This window comes from Chionomys nivalis, chromosome 1, assembly GCF_950005125.1.
Source record: "Chionomys nivalis chromosome 1, mChiNiv1.1, whole genome shotgun sequence".
Taxonomy (NCBI): Eukaryota; Metazoa; Chordata; class Mammalia; order Rodentia; family Cricetidae; genus Chionomys; species Chionomys nivalis.
The window spans coordinates 160,819,050-160,841,780 of NC_080086.1; positions in this window are offsets into that span (position 1 = coordinate 160,819,050).

A 22,731-nucleotide genomic window follows, 5' to 3' on the forward strand; every position below is an offset into this window, starting at 1 on the left:
ATATCCATTTTTTAGACAAGTCATGTAGATACCTGTCCAAAGCACGCAGCTGAAGAGTATGAGATTTGGTATTCAAATCTAAGTCATTTAACTCCAGAGCCCATTCTTTTTCTTTCTCTTTTTTTTTCTTTTTAAAGTTTTGACTGGGCAGTGGTGGTGCACACCTTTAATCCCAATACTTGGGAGGCACAGACAGGCAGATCTCTGGGATTGAGGGTAGCCTGGTCTACAGAGTGATTTCCAGGACAGGCTCCAAAGCTACAGAGAAAACCTGTCTCAAAAAACAAAAAAAAACTTTTGATAATTTCATACAGAAGCACTACATATACATACACACACACATACACACACACACACATAAATACTGAACCCACGGGACCACATTCACAGCCATGATGATCCCATTTGCAATGATACCAATGAGGCACTCTGTGGCTACAATTCTCTTTCTCTCTCTATATATTTATATGGCTCTACTCCCTCTCCTGACTCCAACTTCTCCCACATGTTCTTCTACACCCTCTTAAATTTGTGACCTCTTCTTTATCAGAGAACACACACACACACACACACACACTACCAAGTTCATTTACTATTGTTCTTATGTACTTGTGCTTAGTGCTCACCAGTTAGGAATGATTAACCTGGATAACATATCAGGGAGTCATCCCCATAGAAAATCAGTTCTCCAGTTCTCCTCTCAGCAACCACTGGTTGTTTATAAATTTCATCTTCCATACTGTCATGTTAACTGGTGTCATCATACAGTTCTTCTTCTTCTTCTTCTTCTTCTTCTTCTTCTTCTTCTTCTTCTTCTTCTTCTTCTTCTTCTTCTTCTTCTTCTTCTTCTTCTTCTTCTTCTTCCTTCCTCCTCCTCCTCCTCCTCCTCCTTCTCCTCCTCTTCCTCCTCCTCCTCTTCCTCCTTTCTCTTCCTCTTTTTCTTTCTCCTCCTCCTTTTCTCCCTCCTCCTCTTTCTCTTCCTTCTCTTCTTTTGATATTTTGAGGCTGGATTTTGACATGTAGCCCAGGCTGTTGTAGAATTTACTCTGTACACCAGGCTAACCCTGAACTCAGATCTGCCTGCCTCTGCCTTCCTAGTGTGGGTATTAAAGGTGTGCACCACCATTCCTGGCTTCATTATGCTATTCAAGTTCAGCAGCTATATTGAGCTTTCCTGAGTGCAGCTTTCCCATAAGGCACTATCTCCCAGCACATAAGCACCTGGATCCTCTGACTCAGTTCCTCATCCCTGGGATGAACCCTGATCCATAGGTATTGGGCTTATGCTATAGATGTATTCGTTGGGACTCATACCCACCATAGCAATTCTTGCTCACTGTGCAGATTCTTCTGTGTGTGCCAGAGATTAGGCGGATATGTGATCCAACTGTGTCATTTTCCTGGTAGTCTTTTATGATATCCTTAAAAGGAGTAATTAGAAAAAGACACATTTGTATTTGTGAGTTCATTAAAATCTTGATAGCTGCCCCACCTCCCATTTCAAAAGGTACTTGTTTGCTGTCTATAAAGTTAAGGTTAACACTTTCTCTTATTTCTCTCAAGAAGATACTACTTTTAAAATGAGACTGCATTTTGAAAATATTTATTTCTCTCTCTCTGTGTCCATATATGTGCAGGAACCCATGGAGAACAGAAGGGGGGCTGAATGACCTGGTATTATAGTTACAAGTGGTTGTGATCCAACTGACATGTGTCCTTGGAATGAAACTGGGGTCCACTGTTAAGATGGTTGTGAACCAACTGGCATGTGTCCTTGCCATGAAACTGGGGTCCACTGGGAGAGCAGTAGCACTCTTAACCCTTGAGCCTTCTCTCCAACCTCAAGGCAGAACTTCCCTTTTGGAATAAATTACTGAGGTAACTCATTTCTTCAATTATATACGTATGATTACACACATACACATACACTTTCCATTTTAAATAAAACAGTAGCAAAACAAGACTTGATGGGAAAGTTCCACAGTTACTTTACATGGCAGGCTAACAGCCTTAGTGCAAAAAGAAAGCCATATTCTTTGAAATTTGGAATGTTAAAATGAAAATAGGTGGAAATGAATCAGGAAAGTCCAATATGCAAGCACACGTCACACAATGATAGACAGATTGTGTGCTCCAAGTGAGTTAACTTTGTGTCAATGTGTGTTATCCTAAACAGGGATAAGAAATTAATTCTAATAAGAAGTTACTGGGTGACAAGCCTACAAAAATCCTTGTAAGATTTGAGTTTTTCATTACTCAAGGCTTCTTTTTCAAATGACAAAATCCTTATGAAGTCTTTTTAGCCTAATTATTTTAAATAAGTTAAATCATACTTAAACCTCTGCTATTAAAATTTTTTTTTGAGGCAGTCTCTCTACATTAGCTTACTATGTAGATCAGGCTGGCCTTGAACCCACAATGATCTGCCCACCTCTGCTTCCTGAGTGCTGGAATTCACGGCCAGTGCAACCATGCCAAGCCTTTTCTTTCATTTTTATTTTATGTGTGTGGATGTTCTGCCTGCATATGCACACCAGCGATCCTGGAAGCCAGAAGAGGGGTTTGTATCTACTGGGACTGGAGTTACTAAGTTGCCTTGTGGGTACTGGGAATCAAACCTGTGTCCTTTGGAAGAGCAACAAGTGGTTTTAACCACTGAACCATCTCTCGGTTAAATCTGTTCTGGAGTTCCGATGGTTCCCTCTGCTCTCTGATGGTTTCTGCTCTGTTGCACACATGGCTTTCTCCTTTGCCTAGTGATCCACACTTCCAAATGGTCATGATCTGTCAGTCCAATGCTTCCCTCATTTGTTTTCTTCATTTTTCTCTCATACACACTTTGTTACTAGCCCAATGACCATATCTAGAATACAGGATATAGGTACTTGATGGGTCAAGAAATGCCTACTAATGTGTGAGGGACCACAGATGTGAGCCTGTTCCACCTTTACTAAAGGTCCTAGAGTTTGAGCTTATTTTTGTTCTTCCAAAGTTGTTGACAGCAGGTGTGGCTACAAACCAAAGATACTGACTTAGGGTGTGGTTAATTAGCATTTTGAGTATAGATGTGACTCCCTCCACCTTGCTATTCCTGCTCCTTCAAAGAAGATTGGCAGGAGGTTCTAGGGAGTAGCTGCCCAAGGATACTTGGTTTATTCCTTATATCCTGTTAATGAAGTCTGTTGCCTCTCCCTTCTCCTTTTGGAGTGAACTATTTAAGACATGTGAAACATAAATGCTGGTGATTCAGTATTCACTGAGTTTCCCTCCCTATGCTGTTCCGTGTTTCTGTCTTTTATTTCTCTCATCTCTCTGTTCCTTTTGCTTAAAAATTCTAATCCTCATGCTCCTACCCTGGAACGTATGAACTCCATCAAGACTGGATCCCTACAGATGCCTTCCCAGTGAGGGGTTTAAGACACTGACACCTACTCCTAGACATTCTCTCTAATAAAATACTTGAGAAGAAGCAACATGTGCATCTGTAGGTCTTTAGCCTAAATCCCTTGTGGGAACATGAGCACTGAGGTGGATGAGGACAAAATTCATTTTGTGTTGCTCTTAGTTTCAGATTCAAGATGGTGGCAACTGAATACATTAAGCTGTTAGCTATTTGGTTGAGAATTCAAGTACATTGAATAAATTGGAAAACCAATAATTGAGGGGAAACCAGAATTATCTTTTAGAATTATAATATATTTTTAGAAAGATATTAACAAACCCAATTTGTCAGGGTTTTATTTAGATTTTGCATTTATATATTCAGTGAGATTTATTTATATTTACCATTTTTTATTTATTTCTTGAAAACAGACATAGGCACAATATATTTTGATATTATCACCCCTATGCTTCTGCTTTCCGTTTCTCTAGGCTTCTGTGAAGTTTCTTGTATTGCAATTTTTTGTGACGTTATAATAACTTATAGAATCGGTTGAGCACCTTTTTTGTGCTTCTCTGAAATTGTTCAATGTTTTAAAAAAATATGTTTTCCTTGAAGATTCTGTAAACTTCACACAGGTGTTCTTTCCCTTTTAGAGGTGATAGTTGGTGAGAGACAGATGTTTGATATAAATTAAATTTTTTAATAGTGACTTGCTATATTAGCTTGTCATTTTTGAGCATCTAAATTATTTACATTTCCAGACAAAATCTTTTTTCATATAGGGCTTCAACTGTCTTTGGCAGAAAATTACTCATATGAATGTGGAATAAATCCCTGCTAGAGCTGTAGCTAGTGTGAACTTTTGTTTCCTGATATTATTATTTGTGTCTTTCCCCATTGTTTTTGAATTAGACATTGGTTCAGTTTTAAGACTTTCCATTGTCTGTACAGATTTTATTTATCCTTATGCTTCTGATTTCATTTAATTTAAATGAAATTTCTATCTTCATTCTTTAGTTGCATTTTTGTCACTTTAAATTTTATTTTATTCATTTATTTTTCTGTTTTTATTGAGCTATACATTTTTGTTTGCTCCCTTTCCTTCTTCCCTCTTCCCTTCTACCCTGTCCCATGACTCCCACACTTCCCACTTACTCAGGAGATCTTGTTGTTTTTGCTCCTTCCTATATTGATCCATGTATGTCTCTCTTAGGGTCCTCGTTGTTGTCTAGTTTCTCTGGGGTTGTGGTCTGTAGGCTGTTTTTTTTTTTTCTCTTTTTTCTTTATGTCTAAAAGTCACTTATGAGTGAGTACATATTATATTATCTCTCTTGGTCTGGGTTACCTCACTCAATATGGTTTTTCCTTTTGCCTACAAATTTCAAGATTTCATTATAATTATTATTTTTTTTTACCACTGTGCAGTATGCCATTGTGTAAATGTGCCACATTTTCTTTATCCATTCTTTGGTTGAGGGGCATCTAGGTATTTTCTGGGTTCTGGCTATTACAAATAATGCTTCTATGAACATAGTTAAACATGTCCTTGTAGTATAATTGAGCGTCCTTGAGGTATATGCCCAAGAGTGGTATTGTTGGTTGATTGTAGGTTGTAGGTTGATTCCCAATTTTCTGAGAAACCTCCATACTACTTTCCAGAGTAGTTGTACAAGTTTGTATTCCTACCAACAATGGAGGAGTGTTCCCCTTACCTTACATCCTCTCCAGCATAAGAAGTCATCAGTATTTTTTATTTTGGCCATTCTGACAGCTGCAAGATGGAATCTCGGATTTTTTTTGATTTGCATTTCTCTCATAGCCAAGGATGTTGAGCATTTCCTTAACTCTCTTTCAGCCATTTTAGATTCAGCTGTCGAGAGTTTTCTGTTTAGGTCTGTGTTCCATCTTTTTATTGGATTATTTGCTCTTTTGATGACTAATTTTTGAGTTCTTTGTATATTTTGGAGATCAGACCTCTGTCTGATGTGGGGTTGGTGAAGATCTTTTCCCATTCTGTAGGCTGCAGTTTCATCTCGTTGACTGTGTTCTTTGCAATGCAGAAGTTTCTCAGTTTCAGAAGGTCCCATTTATTAATTGTTTCTCTCCAGGTCTGTGCTACTGAGGTTATATTTATGAAGTGTTCTCTTGTGCCAATGCGTTCAAATGTATGTCCCACTTTTCTATGAGGTTCAATGAGATAGGTTTTATGTTGAGGTCTTTAATCCATTTGGACTTGAGTTTTGTGCATGGTGACAGATATGGATCTATTTGCATTCTTCTTCATGTTGGTATCAAATTAGGCCAGCACCATTTGCTGAATATACTTTCTTTATTCCATTTTATTTTTTTAGCTTTATTTTTGTCAAAAATCAGGTGTTCGTAGGTGTGTGGATTGATATCTGGGTCTTCAATTTGATTCTATTGGTCCTCCTGTCTGTTTTTATGCCAATAGGAGGCTGTTTTTATTACTATAGTTCTGTAGTAGAGTTTGAATTAAAGGATTGTGATGCCTCCAGAAGTTTCTTTATTATGCAGAATTGTTTTGGCTAATCTTTTTTTTTTAATTTTTCCATATGAAGTTGAATATTGTTCTTTCAAGGTCTGTGAAGTATTTTGCTGGGATTTTGATGGGCATTGCATTGAATCTGTAGATTGCTTTTGGTAGGATTGCCATTTTTACTATGTTAATTCTACCTACCCAAGAGCTTGGTAGGTATTTCCATTTTCTGGTGTCTTCTTCAATTTCTTTCTTCAAAGATTTAAAGTTCTTGTTATACAGGTCTTTCACTTATTTGGTTTGAGTTACTCCAAGATATTTTATGTTATTTGTGGCTATTGAGAAGGTTGACGTTTCTCTGTTTTCTTTCTCAGCTTATTTATCAACTTTATAAAGGAGGGCTACTGATTTTTTTGAGTTAATCTTGTATCCTGCTATGTTACTGTAGGTGTTTATGAGTCGTAGGAGTTCCCTGCTAGAATTTTTTTGGGTCACTTATGTATACTATAATATCATCAGGAAATAGTGAGAGTTTGACTTCTTCTTTTCCAGTTTGTATCCCTTTGAACTCTTTTTGTTGTCTTATTGTTCTTGCAAGATCTTGGATAAAAGTTTGTCTATCTTGTTGATTTTCTCGAGGAACCAACTCTTTGTCTCATTGATTCTTTATATTATTTTCTTTGTTTATATTTTGTTGATTTTGGCTCTCAATTTGATTATTTCTTTCATCTAGTCCTCTTGGGTGAGATTGCTTCTTTTTGTTCTATAGCTTTCAGGTGTGGGATTTTTCACTAGTGTGGGATTTTTCAAGCTTCTGTATGAAGGCATTTAGTGCTTTGCAAGGTATGTTTCTTGCAAGCAGCAGAAGGATGGATTCTGTTTTTGTATTCAATCTATTAGTCTGTGTATTTTTATAGGTGAGTTGAGATCATTTATATTTAGAAATATTAAGAAATATTAATGACCAGTGATTGCTAGTTTCTGTCAATTTAGTTTTTGTTGTTGGTGATACTATTGTGTGTGCTTTTTCCTTCTTTGGAATTTGCTGTTGTGAGATCATCTATTGTCTGTGTTTTTGTGGATGTAGCTGACTTCCACTGGTTGGAGTTTTCCTTCTAGTACTTTATGTAGGACTAGATTTGTGTCTAGGTATTATTTAAATCTGGTTCTGTTATGAAATATCTTGTTTTCTCCATCTATGGTGATTGAAAGTTTTGCTGAGTTTAGTAATCTGGGCTGGCATGCCTGGCATCCATGGTTTCTTAATGTCTGCATAATGTTTGACCAGGACCTTCTGGATTTCATTGTTTCCATTGACAATTCAGGTGTAATTCTGATAGGTCTGCCTTTATATGTTACTTGGCCTTTTCCCTTTGCAGCTCTTAATATTCTTTCTTTATTTTGTATGTTTAGTGTTTTAATTATTATGTGGAGAGGGGACTTGGTCAAGTTTATGGTCAAGTTTATTTGGTGTTCTGTAAGCTTCTTGTATTTTCATATGCATGTCCTTCTTTAGGTTTTTGGAAAAGTTTTCTTCTATGGGTTTTGTTGAATATATTTTCTGTGCCTTGGAGTTGACCTTCTCCTATCCGTATTATTTTTAAGTTTGGTCTTTTCATGGTGTCCCATATTTCCTGGATATTTTATGTTAGCCTTTGTTAGAGTTAACATTTTCTTTGACCTATGAATCTATTTTTTGTAACATATCTTCAGCTTCTGAGAGTGTTTCTTTCATCTCTTGTATTTTGCTGTTTATCCTTGCATTTGTAGTTACTCATCGTTTACCTGTTTACCCATATTTTCCATTTCCAGAATTCCCTTGGTTTGTGTTTTCTTTATTTCTCAATTTCGGTATTCAAGTCGTGAGTCATTTCTTTCACCTGTTTTTTTTTAATATATTAATTAATTTATTTAATTATTAAAGATTTCTGCCTCTTCCCCGCCACCACCTCCCATTCCCTCCCCCTCCCCCAATCAAGTCTTCCTCCCTCCTCAGCCCAAAGAGCAAACAGGTTTCTCTGCCCTGTGAGAGGTCCAAGGACCACCCACCTCCATCCAGGTCTGTTAAGGTGAGCATCCAAACTACCTGGGCTCCCACAAAGCCATTACGTGCAATAGGAACAAGAACCCATTGCCATTGTTCTTCAGTTCTCAGTAGTCCTCATTGTCCATTATGTTCAGTAAGACCGGTTTTGTCCCATGCTTTTTCAGACCCCGGCCAGCTGGCCTTGGTGAGTTCCCGATAGAACATCCCCATTGCCTCAGTGTGTGGGTGCACCCCTCGCGGTCCTGAGTTCCTTGCTCGTGCTCACTCTCCTTCTGCTCCTCCTTTGGATCGTGAGACTTCAGTCCAGTGCTCCAATGTTGGTCTCTGTCTCTGTCTTCTTTCATCACCTGATGAGGGTTAATATTCAGGAGGATGCTTATATGTTTTTCTTTGGGTTCACCTTCTTATTTAGCTTCTTAAGAATCATGAATTATAGTCTCAATGTCCTTTATTTATGGCTAGAAACCAAATATGAGTGAGTACATCCCATGTTCCTCTTTTTGGGTCTGGCTTACCTCACTCAGGATAGTGTTTTCTATTTCCGTCCATTTGTATGCAAAATTCAAGAAGTCATTGTTTTTTACTGCTGAGTAGTACTCTAATATGTATATATTCCATACTTTCTTCATCCATTCTTCCATTGAAGGACATCTAGGTTGTTTCCAGGTTCTGGCTATTACAAACAATGCTGCTATGAACATAATTGAGCATATACTTTTGTTGTATGTTTGGGCATCTCTTGGGTATATTCCCAATAGTGGTATTGCTGGGTCGAGAGGTAGGTTGAACCCGACTTTCCTGAGAAACCGCCACACTGCTTTCCAAAGTGGTTGCACAAGTTTGCATTCCCACCAGCAATGGATGAGAGTGCCCCTTTCTCCACAACCTCTCCAGCAGAGGCTATCATTGGTGTTTTTGATTTTAGCCATTCTGACAGGTGTAAGATGGTATCTTAATGTTTTCTTGATTTGCATTTCCCTGATTGCTAAGGAAGTTGAGCACGATCTTAAGTGTCTTTTGGCCATTTGAACTTCTTCTGTTGAAAAGTCTCTGTTCAGCTCAGTGCCCCATTTTATAATTGGATTGATTAACCTTTTACGGTCTAATTTCTTGAGTTCTTTATATATTTTGGATATCAGACCTTTGTCAGTTGCGGGGTTGGTGAAGATCTTCTCCCAGTCAGTGGGTTGCCTTTCTGTCTTAGTGACAGTGTCCTTTGCTTTACAGAAGCTTCTCAGTCTCAGGAGGTCCCATTTATTCAATGATGTCCTTAGTGTTTGTGCTGCTGGGGTTATACGTAGGAAGTGTTCTCCTGTGCCCATGTGTTGTAGAGTACTTCCCACTTTCTCTTCTATCAGGTTCAGTGTGTTTGGACTGATATTGAGGTCTTTAATCCATTTGTACTTGAGTTTTGTGCATGGTGATAGATATGGATCTATTTTCATTCTTCTACAGATTGACATCCAGTTTTGCCAGCACAATTTGTTGAAGATGCTCTCTTTTTTCCATTGTATACTTTTAGCTCCTTTATCGAAAATCAGGTGTTCATAGGTTTGTGGGCTAAAGTCAGGGTCTTCTATTCTATTCCATTGGTCGACTTCTCTGTTTTTATGCCAGTACCAAGCTGTTTTCAGTACTGTTGCTCTGTAATAGAGTTTGAAGTCAGGGATGGTAATGCCTCCAGACGATCCTTTATTGTATAAGATTGTTTTGGCTATCCTGGGTTTTTTGTTTTTCCATATAAAGTTGATTATTGTCTTCTCCAGATCTGTGAAGAATTTTGATGGGATTTTGATGGGGATTGCGTTGAATCTATAGATTGCTTTTGGTAGAATTGCCATTTTTACTATGTTGATCCTCCCAATCCAAGAGCAAGGGAGGTCCTTCCATTTTCTGGTGTCCTCTTCAATTTCTTTCTTCAAAGACTTAAAGTTCTTGCCAAATAGATCTTTCAGTTCCTTGGTCAGAGTTACCCCAAGGTATTTTATGCTATTTGTGGCTATCGTGAAGGGTGATGCTTCTCTGATTTCCCTCTCTGCTTCCTTATCCGTAGTGTATAGGAAGGCAACTGATTTTTTGGAGTTGATTTTGTAACCTGCCACATTACCAAAGGTGTTTATCAGCTGTAGGAGTTCTTTGGTAGAGTTTTTGGGGTCGCTTATGTATACTATCATATCATCTGCAAATAATGAAAGCTTAACTTCTTCCTTTCCAATATGGATCCCCTTGATCCTCTTATGTTGTCTTATTGCTATTGCTAGAACTTCAAGCACTATATTGAAGAGGTATGGAGAGAGTGGACATCCTTGTCGTGTTCCTGATTTTAGTGGGATGGCTTTGAGTTTTTCTCCATTTAATTTAATGTTAGCTGTCGGCTTGCTGTAAATAGCTTTTATTATATTTAGGTATGACCCTTGTATCCCTAATCTCTCCAAGACCTTTATCATAAATGGGTGTTGAATTTTGTCAAGTGCTTTTTCAGCATCTAATGAAATGATCATATGGTTTTTTTCTTTCAATTTATTTATATGGTTGATTACATTGATAGATTTGCGTATGTTGAACCAGCCCTGCATCTCTGGAATGAAGCCTACTTGATCATAATGGATAACTTTTCTAATGTGTTCTTGGATTCGGTTTGCCAGTATTTTATTGAGAATTTTTGCGTCGATGTTCATGAGTGAGATAGGCCTGTAATTCTCTTTCTTGGTTGGGTCTTTGTGTGGTTTTGGTATCAGGGTAACTGTAGTTTCATAAAAGGAATTTGGCAATGACTCTTCTGTTTCTATATTGTGAAATACATTAAGAAGTATAGGTATTAGGTCTTCTTGGAAGTTCTGGTAGAATTCTGCATTGAAACCATCTGGTCCTGGGCTTTTTTTGGAAGGGAGATTTTTGATAACTGTTTCTAATTCTTCGCGACTAACAGGTCTATTTAGATCATTCACCTGGTCTTGGTTTAGGTTTGGTATATGGTACTTATCTAAAAAAGTGTCCATTTCTTTTGCATTTTCCAGTTTTGTGGCATACAGGCTTTTGTAGTAAGATCTAACGATTCTCTGAATTTCCTCTGTGTCTGTGGTTATGTCCCCCTTTTCATTTCTGATCCTATTTATTTGCGTGTTCTCTCTCTGTCGTTTAATTAGTTTGGATAGGGGTTTGTCAATCTTGTTGATTTTCTCCAAGAACCAACTTTTTGTTTCATTGATTTTTTGGACTGTTTTCTGTGTTTCTATTTTGTTGATTTCTGCCCTCAGTTTGATTATTTCCAGTCTTCTACTCCTCCTGGGCACGTCTGCTCCTTTTTTTTCTAGAGCTTTCAGGTGTGCTGTTAAGTCCCCAATGTATGCTTTCTCAGTTTTCTTTAAGTGGGCACTTAGTGCTATGAACTTTCCTCTTAGCACTGCTTTCATCGTGTCCCATAGGTTTGAGTATGTTGTCTCTTTGTTTTCATTAAATTCAAGGAAGACTTTAATTTCTTTCTTAATTTCTTCCTTGACCCAGGTGTGGTTCAGTAGTTGACTGTTCAGTTTCCATGAGTTTGTCGGCTTTCTGGGGGTAGCATTGTTGGTGCCTTCTAACTTTAATCCGTGGTGATCTGATAAGACACAGGTGGACACTGATATTTTTTTGTATCTGTGGAGGTTTCCTTTGTTTCCAAGTATGTGGTCAATTTTCGAGAAGGTTCCATGAGCTGCAGAGAAGAATGTGTATTCTTTCCTATTTGGGTGGAGTGTTCTATAGATGTCTGTTAAGTCCATTTGATTCATTACCTCCAACAATTCTCTTAATTCTCTATTAGTTTTCTGTCTGATTGACCTGTCCATTGGTGAGAGAGGTGTGTTGAAGTCTCCTACTACTAGTGTGTGTGATTTGATGTCTGCCTTGAGTTTTAGCAGTATTTCTTTTACATAAGTGGGTGCTTTTATATTAGGGGCATAGATATTCAGGATTGAGACTTCATCCTGCTGAATTGTTCCTGTTACGAGTATAAAGTGTCCCTCTCGATCTCTTCTGATTGATTTTAGTTTGAAGTCAGTTTTGTTAGAAATTAGTATGGCCACACCTGCTTTTTTCTTAGGACCATTTGCTTGAAAAACCTTTTCCCAACCCTTTACTCTGAGTAGATGCCTGTCTTTGTGGTTGAGATGAGTTTCTTGCAAACAGCAGACTGTTGGATCCTGTTTTCGTATCCAATCTCTTAGCCTGTGCCTTTTTATTGGTGAATTGAGACCATTAATATTAAGTGATATTAATGACCAGTGGTTGTTAACTCCGGTTATTCTTATTGCTTTTGGTAGAAGAGTTTGCGTGTTTCCCTTCTTTGAGTTGTGCTGTTGAAGGGTCGCTAGATGCCTGGGTTATTGTAGGCAGTGTTGGCAATGTTGGATTCCTTGGGTTGTGATTTTCCTTCTATTACTTTCTGTAGGGCTGGATTTGTGGCAACGTATTGTTTAAATTTGTTCTTATCCTGGAATGTCTTGTTTTCTCCATTGATAGTGAACGATAGCTTGGCTGGGTATAGTAGTTTGGGTTTGCATCCATGGTCTCTTAGTTTCTGTAGTACCTCTATCCAGGACCTTCTGGCTTTCATGGTTTCCATAGAGAAGTCAGGTGTAAGTCTGATCGGTTTACCTTTATAAGTTACTTGGCCTTTTTCCTTTGCAGCTCTTAATATTCTTTCTTTAATCTGTATATTTTGTGTTTTGATTATTATATGGCGAGGGGACGTTTTTTTTTGATCCAGTCTGTTTGGTGTTCTGTATGCTTCTTGAATATTCAAAGGAATATCTTTCTTTATGTTGGGGAAGTTTTCTTCCATAATTTTGTTAAAAATGTTTTCTGGACCTTTGAGCTGTGCCTCTTCTCCTTCTTCTATCCCCATTATTCTTAGGTTTGGTCTTTTTATTGTGTCCCATATTTCCTGAATGTTTTGTGATGAGAATTTGTTGGTTTTGGTGTTTTCTTTGATCAGTCCGTTTATTTTCTCTATGGTGTCTTCAGAATCTGAGATTCTTTCTTCTATCTCTTGTATTCTATTGATTATGCTTGTTTCTGTAGTCTCTGCTCATTGACCTATATTTGCCATATCCAGCTGGTCCTCCGTTTGTGTTTTCTTCCTTGCTTCCATTTCAGTTTTCAATTCTTGGACTGTTTCCATTACCTGTTTGATCGTTTTTTCTTGGCTTCCCAGGGTATCATTTACGTATTTACTCATTTCTTCAAACTTTTTGTTATACTTCTCATCCATTTCTATGAGGGCATTTTTTTACATGTTGTTTAAGGGACTCTATTGCTTTCAAAAAGTCAGCTTTTTCCTCTTCTCCTGTGTTAAGGTGTTCAAGTCCTTGTGTTGTAAGATCATTGGGTTCTGGTGTTTTCATGTTGTTTTTCAGATTGTTGGGTGAATTCTTGCCTTGGCGTCTGCCCATCTCCTCTTACGGATGCTATCTGCCTGCCGGTGCCTCCGCCGCCCGGGCCTGCCTGTGCGCCAGTGCTTCTGCCGCCTAGGCCTGCCTGCCGGTGCCTCTGCCACCCGGGCCTGCCTGCGCACCGATGCTTCTGCTGCCTAGGCCTGCCTGCCGGTGCCTCCACCACCCGTGCCTGCCTGCGCGCCGGTGCCTCTGCCACCCGGACTTGCCTGCCTGCCGGTGCCTCCGCCGCCTGGGCCTGCCTGCGTGCCGGTGCTTCCGCCGCCTAGGCTTGCCTGCCAGTGCCTCCGCCACCAGGGCCTGCCTGCCGGTGCCTCCCTCTTTCACCTGTTTGATTGCATTTTCTTGGTTTTCTTTAAGGGATTTGCAGATTTCTTCCAAGTTCTTTATGTCTTTCCACCATTTCCATATGTGAATTTTTCATTTTCTTTCTAAGGTCCTCAAATATTTTCCTAAAGTTATTATTAAGGTCATTTTCTTCTGCTTCATCTGTGTTGGGGTGTTCAAGACTTGCTGTTGTACAGCCACTAGTTTTTGATGGTGTCTGTTGCTTTTTGTGTTGTTGAGTGTGTTCTTACCTTGTTGTTTATCCACATTTTCCCCCAATTAGTGCAACTGGGGTGGTGTCTCTGATGATCACTTCTCCAGGTGCCATTGGGTTCAAGGCTCAGAGAATTGCTCCTTGAGGTAGAGTCGGGCAATGGTTCTGGTTGCTTGGTGTATTTTAAATTAAAGCATAATTTTATTACTCCCCACTTCCCTTTTCTTCCTTCAGTCTCCCCGCACCATGCTTGCTCACCGTCAAGTTGATAGCCTAATTTTCTTGGATTATTACTGCTATTTTTTTTATTTTTTTTGAGTTGAAAACCTGATATAAAAATCTTATAAGTATACTCATTTAATCTAAGTCACACACCCCTCGTGCCTATAAAATTAGCTGTGTATACTTGTTTTGTAATTTGTTTACAACTGCTTTGCCGCTTCCTTTATAACTTCCCTTTCAGATTCTTTTGAACAAGCTAAATAATTGCATAGTCACACACTTTTATGAGCATACAGTCTGTGTCCATCATTCATGAGGGATATAGAAAGAAAACATGGATCCTGTCTGTTTCTAAGACACACTAATGATAGGTTTGATGGCTGCATGGAGGATCTGCTGTGTGTTGGGTAAGTCTCTGGTTCAGCCTCAGCCTTTACTGATCCAGTTGACTAATGCCTGGGTGAGGAGTGCCAGACTAAGAGCTTGAGGTTACTGTCTAGTTAGAATGTCCAGAGCCCAGTCTAACTTTGGCCATAGATCAGCGAAGGTCAGTGACCACATCAAGGCTGGATGAGGCCACCTGGTAGGAGGAGCAGGGTCCCACAAACAGGCTAAAGAGTCAGAGACTCTCTATTTTGGTTGTTGTAAACCCTTTCAGGCTTCCTAAGAGAGGGCACTATTTTCATTCATTTTAGGACAAAAATGGTAACTGTACAGCAAAGAATACTGAAGGGATAATTTTAGCAAAAAATATCCAAGAGGACATCATTAGCAATGACTGCTCTATTGAATAAATAAAGTCTGGCTAAAAACTATGTGGGGAACTTACAGAAAGATTTATAAGGAATCAATTCCTGTGGCTAACTATTGGCCCTAAATACCTAAGTAAAGGCCTTATTTCAGAATTATTTGCCCATGGGCATATCAGCAGGAGATGATCCCAATTCTTGACTGTTTTTGGAATATACATCCTATTGTGGGTCACATCATATCCAGGCCAGGTGTTCCTGAACTGTATAAGCAAACAAAGCTGGCTGAGCATGTGCAACCTAGCATGCAAGGGTGCTTTTGTTTTTCTCTGCTCTTCATTGTGTGACTAGCTGCTTGAATTCCTGCCTTACCTTTCCCTCAATGGTGGATTGCTATCTGAAACTGTAGGCTGAGCAAACCCTTCCCTGTCCTAGGCTGCTCTCTGTCGAAAGTGTTTTATTACTGCAATAGAAATGAAAATCGAGCAATGCCTTAGGAACATCTGTAATATTTAAGAGTTGGAAGACTTGTAAATCAGTTTTTAATAAATTATGTAGGGAAAGAACATATTATATTAAAAATATGAAAAAATGAGTTAAATATTATTGCCAAACTTGGTGACAAACACCTTTTAACCTAGCCCTTAGGGGACAGAGGCAGTAGATATCTGTGAGTCCAGATCAGACTGGTCTGAATAGTTCAGGCCAGGCAGTACTACATAGTGAGATCCTGTCCCCCAAAATAAATATTATTGTTTGGGGCATGAAACTAAATCAAATTTTGAAAAGACTTACTTTATTTAAAGATGTTAAAACACAAAGATTTGTGTGTGTGTGCCTGAGCACACACATGTGCACATGTTGAAGCATGTATATGAAGATGACAGATCTCTCCTTCCATCATGTGGACCTGGGGACTGCACCAAGGCTCTCAAGCTCAACAGAAGCACTTTTATTTGCTGAGCCATCTCACTGGCTCTCCATACTTTTATTGTTATAGAATTGAGATTGATAGTTTATGTTATAGAATTTTAGCATGCCAACTTATTTTTCTTGGACCGTTATTGTTTTTGTTTCCAAATCTTCTCTGAGTACATCTCCGAGAAGGTAAATGTGTTGCCTCACCTGATCAAAACTATTGCTCTCTTCTCTGGTCTACACTAGATGTTCTAAGTGTAATGTAACTTTTTCTTTTTTTTGCATTTACCATCACTTAATTTTATCAAATATTCCTTAAGCTACACTTACCACTTTTGTGTTTTGGGTGAATGAAATATTTTCTCCTCGCTCAGTAAGTTTCACCAGTTTTCTTTTCTCTCATGCTGAATTCTAGAATTGGCTTTTGTTTATCCCCACACCTTCAGCTGACTTCTACCCTGGTGCTCTTTTTTTTTCTTTTTTCTTTTAAAAATCCATTTTCCACATCAACCACAGTTCTGCATCCCTCCCTTCCTCCCACTCCCCTTTCCACCTCCCTCCCACCCCCCATCCACTCCTTAGAGAGGGTAAGGTCTTCCAGGGGGAGTCAACTAAGCCTGGCATATTAAGTAGGACCAAGTCCCCCCCTTCCCACATCAAGGCTGAGCAAGTATCCCTCCATATATTTGGTCCTCTCATATCCAAATGCTGTTTTACTCTCCCCCTTACCTCCAACTTCAATGTAAGAGCATTTCATCTCAGGGATGACTCTTTCAAAACCCTTCCAATTTAGAAGCGGTACAGGATGATACACAAACACAGTATCTTGGAACAAGTCGGTATTCTGATTCTCTTGTCTTTCCTCTGACACAGTGAGCCTTGCAGACGCACATGAATCTCAGCTTGAGGTATCGAGTGCTATCTTAATTAACTTTGAAGTAGGCATTGGTGCCACTATAGTGGATTTGGGTCTGGAGTCTTCAGCTGGTCAGAGACACAACTGTAGCACTGTGACAGTAGGCATGTTGTGTCATTTGTTGCAAGTTTGGCACTCACTCCATGATGCATGAAAATGTCGTTATCAGTTTCATTTCCCACACACCTTGGTATCTTGAACTCATTATTCCAAAGTATTATTTTTTAAAAAGTCAAATAATGGAATAATACCTTGCTGTGGTGGTACATGTATATAAGTTCAGGAGGTTGAGACAGAGGTTTAGAGCTAGAGCGTCCATTGTAAGATCCTGCTTCAGAGCACAGATATGTAAGCAAGAAGTCTGTTTTGCACCATATAAAATCGGTGATGCATGTCTTTTTTTAAAAAATATTTATTTATTATGTATACAATATTCTGTCTGTGTGTATGCCTGATGGCCAGAAGAGGGCACCAGACCCCATTACAGATGGTTATGAGCCACCATGTGGTTGCTGGGAATTGAACTCAGGACCTTTGGAAGAGCAGGCAATGCTCTTACCCTCTGAGCCATCTCTCCAGCCCTGATGCATGTCGTAAGAACACCAGAGCTCTCCTTCCTTTCCTCATGACAGGGCTGCCCAGCTTCCATTTCCCACACAATTTCCATGTACTCTGAAACCTTCAGTTTCATTATTTCCGCTGTTCCCACCATCTGGTAACCTGGCAGCTTTATGGTGTTCTTGGGTTTGCTGATGAGCCAGGGCACAGCAGTGGGAGGCAGTGGTACTGTTTGTGTTTTTGTGAACAGTTTGGGCTGGGAAGCATTAGCTATCTGTCATAAGGCACTGAGATAAGAGTGCACTTTGCCTCTTTAGTACATTCACTGTCTACCGTCCTTCACAAAAGAAGTATGAATCCCATCACTATTGGATGGAATAGTGAGTTGTATTTTTTTTAAAAAAAAAAACATTTATTTTATTCTTTGGGTTTATAATATAAATTACATCATTTTCCTTTTCTACCTCCAGACCTCTCTCTTTTCTCTTTCAAATCCATAACCTTTCATTAATTTTTGCTTTATACATATATGTGTATTCATATCCACACATATTTCTAAAAACATAAACATGACCTGCTCAGTCTGTATAATGTTATTTATGTGAATATGCTTTCAGGGCTGAACATTTGATATTGGATGACTAATTCATTTGCTGTTTCCTGGAGATTATTTCTTCCACTCTTAACATTCCTTAAGTTGCGTGTAGATTTATATAGGGTTGAGGTTTCATAGGCCTCCTGTCCACTTTAGTACATTTATTATTATCCTTGTTTGGCTCACATTTAGGCAGTCATTTTGGTGAGGTTCTACGGTTGTAGCTTCTGACTTTACCATGAGACAAAAAATTCAGCAAACTCACCAATCCTCTCACCCTTACGATGTTTCTACCATCTCTTCTGCAATGATTCCCCAATGATTTGTTTAGGGGTTGTACTATAGATGTATCTGTTGGGACTGGGATCCACAGCTATGCATTTTGATTGGCTATAGTTTTTATCTGCTGGAAGAGAAGTTTCCTTGATTAGGGGTGAGGACGATTATCTGTGAGTATAAGGATAAAAGTTAGAATGTAGTTAAGGAGTATGCTGGTTTAGTAATGTGGTGGTTGTAGGTTCTTCTCCTAGATCCTAGACTTCATTATCCCTGAGTGATTGGCTAGGTTTCCAGTACCAGGCATGATTCCCTTATTCTTAATAAGGTATGACTGCATCCTTAGGGTTATCATGCCATGCTGGTTATTGGTATGGCTCATAGATGTTATATTACAGCTGGATAGGACTGTTGTTTACTTCCCTTGTTTGAAAGCCAGAATGGCCTCTTTAAGAACCATGAAAAGTAATGCTGAAGAAAAAGGATTTCAGGTAAGTTCTAGTTCATGGGCCTCTAGACCTTGGGTCTGAGCTGCATGGTGTCTTCAGAAATAGGGACTTACTTCCCACCTGGGGACTGGTGATCAGTAAAGGGTTAATAGCTTCTAATGTCTTGGGAGTCTCTTAGACAACCTTGACCAACCACTACAAAAAGGGTTTCCTATGCTTGGTGCTGGGATTTTGTTAGATGGCATTTGATTCTTAGATTATTTTTGGCTACCCAAGCTCATGTAGTCTATACCATGCGTGTGGTCATTCCATATGAATTTTAGTTTTTTTCTGTTTCTATGAAGAATGAGATGGGTTTTTTAATTTCTAATCTGAGCATTGTCAGCTCAGATTAGAAAACTTCAACTGAACTAGACTTGTATGTTTAAACACAGATTTATGTGGATCACAATTCTTTGGTAGACAGTAAATAGTATGAGTTTTCATGACTTTCAAAGACATCTTTACTCGTCTCTCCTTCTGTATTTATGTTCCCCCTTCTGAATTAGAGCTCTCCCTGTTCTTTCCATTTCCCCAATTAGATCATCATACCCTGCTGTTCTCCTCTCTAATGCTGACAGTAGTACTCCCTTTTACTTTCCTTGTTTCTGTAGTTATTTCAGGATGTGTACTCACATTCTAATATTTGGGCTTAGGAGCCTCAGATGAGAAAATAACATGTAATATTTGTCTTTCTGTATTTGGGTTATCTAACTTAATATAATCCTTTCTAGTTCTATCCATTTTTTTGGAAAGTTCCTGATTTCATTTTTCCTTACAACTGAATAGTATTCCATAGTGTAGATGCATTAAATTTTCTTTATCCATTGTTCAGCTACAGGACATTTAGGTTGTTTCCACTTCCCAGATGTTGTGCATAAAGCATGAGTTAACATGGCTGAGCAAGTTACTGATGAGTGGGGTTTCTGTTGCGTAGGATGTTTAATCCTTTTGGCATATACCAAGGATTGGTATAACTGGGTCATATTGCAGATTCATATTCAGATTTTTGAGAATTTTCCATACTGATTTCCAGAGTGGCTGGATCAGTTTGCAATCTCACTAACAGTGAATGAGGGGTCCTGTTTCCCCCTACTCCTTCCAGCATGTGCTGTTAGGTTGTTTCGCTGATCTTTCCCATTCTGACTGGGATAAGATGAAATCTCAAAGATGTTTTGATTTGCATTTCCCTAATTATAAGGGATGGTGAATGTTTTTTGAGATATTTCTTAGCCATTTATTCTTATTCTTCTCTTTATTTTTATTTAGAATTCTCATCTAGGTCTCAGGTCTATTTTCTGAGGACTCCTCCTCTGTTGACTCTGACTTCTGAGACTTATAAAAGTATACATGTGTACTCTGGGCATTAATCCTTTGTCATATGCAAAGGTTCAATTCTATTCTGCTTTATCCAGTTGATGTTCTGTTTACATGTGTGGAAGTTTTTTTTTTTTTTTTTTTTTTTTTTTTTTTTTTTTTTTTAGTTTTAAGTCCCACTTGTCATGGTATTTATAATAATACAAATCACTGTTGTACATGATACATGTATATGTGTGTCTCCATGTGTTTATATATGGTATATCCCATGTGTTTTTAATTTCTTCAGGATGTTTACATGAAGCCATGGTGAAATTGTCAAATGCCCTTTATATTATATAGCCAACTGGTATACTCTTCCCTGGGAAAGACCATTTTTCCTGTTCTCAGCATTTTTCATTTGCCTGTAGCTCTTGCTTAGGTTAGAGGCCTTCTGAGCTTTCCCCATTCTCCATTAGCATGTCTATTGGTAAAATGCTTGTTCAAGTCATGTTTGGTCAGCAATGTTGATAAAAATTCATGGGTGAAGCTTCTGACATTTCTAGGAGACACAATCTGAAAACAAACTTGTTCCTTATGCTATTAAAAATCTTTGTGCTCAGCCGGACGGTGGTGGTGCACGCCTTAATCCCAGCACTCGGGAGGCAGAAGCAGGCGGATCTCTGGGAGTTCGAGGCCAGCCTGGTCTACAAGAGCTAGTTTCGGGACGGGCACCAAAGCTACAGAGAAACCCTGTCTCGAAAAAACCAAAAAAAAAAAAAAAAAATCTTTGTGCTCTCCTTCTATCCTTCTTCGGTGATCTCTGAACCTTGGGTCCATCAGTTCTGTTGTAGATGTATCAGTTAGGATTCTATACAAATGGTCAGTCTGAAAACATGTACATACAATATGTATTATATGGACAGAGTGGGTTTTATTAATGTATCGAGGAGCACACAAACACACACGCACACACACACAAACCACCACCACCACTATCACCACCAATTAAAGGAAAAATAGACTATGAATTTGAAAGAGATTGGGAAGTATGCAGGGGAAGACTTGGAGGGCAGAAAGGGAAGGGAGAAATGATATAATAACATTATAAACTGAAAAAGAAATAAACTATTATCCTCAAAATGTCTTTTTCTCTACCTATGGAGAGAAAAGTATGACTTCTGTCCTTTATTTATATTATTTATTTCATTTATTGATTTGTGTTATTGAGTTAGTCTTCCACTCCTGGAATGAAATCAGCCTAGTTATGATGTATGATCTTGCTATATTCTTGAATTTAGTTTACAAGTGTTTTGTCAAGAATTTTTGTATCTGCATCTATCATGGGATTGGTTTTGGGCTTCCTTCTTGGCTATATATTTATTTGGTTTTGGTTTCTGCCTAATACTGCCTTCAAAAAGTAAATTTCACAGTGTTCCTTTTCTTTCCATCTTATAGAATGATTGGAAAGTATCTGTGTTATATTATCCTAGACAGTTTTGTGGAGTTCAGCAGTGAATCTGTTTGCTCCTGGATTTAAAAATGTTTTATATGTTTGAGTATTTTGCCTGCTTATATGTGTGTGAATCATATTTGTGTTCAAAATCTCCAGAAGAGGGCATTGTATCACTGGGATTGGAGTTATGGACACTGTGAACCACCATCTGAGTGGTAGGTATTGATCCCAAGACCTGAGGAAGAGCAACAATTTCTCTTAAGCTGTTAGCCATCTCTTCAGCTCTTCTGTGCTTTTCTTTGTAGGAAGACATTTACTTTTTGCTAAAATATTGCCATTATTAATTTATTTAAATTTTATAGATCTTCTCAGTTTAATAGATCATACCAGTTTAGAAATTTATCCAGGTGTTCTGACTTGTAGTATAACTTTGCATAGTATTTTCTAGTGATTGGGTCAGGTAGAGGTATGTTGTAACACCTCCCTGTTCATCTCTAATTTTACTAATTTGTAACTTCTTTTTTTCTTTTTTAGTTTGATGGGTTGTTTTCAGTATTGTCCATATATTGAAAGAACCATCTATTTGCTTATTTGATCTTATTTGTGGAACCATATTTGTTCTTATTTCTTATTCTTTACTGGCTTTGCTTTGCCTTCTTATCTTTCTACAGGTTTCAGGTATATCACTCTGTGTTTTATCTGAGCCCTCTCTGACTTTAAAAAATATCCTTATTTAAGTTTTGTGTGTGCATGAGTGTGTTTTTCTACACATATTTAAGTGCTTAGTCATTTAGTGTTTGTGGAGGTCAGAAGGGGACATCATATGTCCTGAAACTGGAGTTACAGACAGTTGTGAGCCACTGTGTGGATGCTGGGAACTGAAGCTTGGGTCCTCTGCAAGAGCAGCCAGTGCTCTTAACTGCCAAGATATCTCTTCTTCCCTCTCCCTGACCTTTTAATACATTTACTTACAGCTATATCCATCCTTTCTACATCTGTCATGAATGTAACCTAAGGAATCTGATAGCTTGTGTTATAATTTTTATTTGATTATTTGGATTAGAAAATACTTTCTCTCCTGTTTTTTTCCAGTGGTCTATTCATACTCAAAATTGTCGTTTTAGATCTCCAAGTATTTGTGTAGGCTCTGTGTTTCCTCGGTTTCTAACTTAATCCACTCTAGTTTGATAAGATATAAGAAATTATTCTAATAGTTTTGTATTCATAAAGTCTAGCTTTGTGTCCTCTACTGTGGTCCATTTTATATGAAGTTCCATGTACCATTTAGATGAACATGTACTCTTTATATGTTAGTTGGGATGTTTTCTAGATAGCTCTTGAAATAGTTGATATAT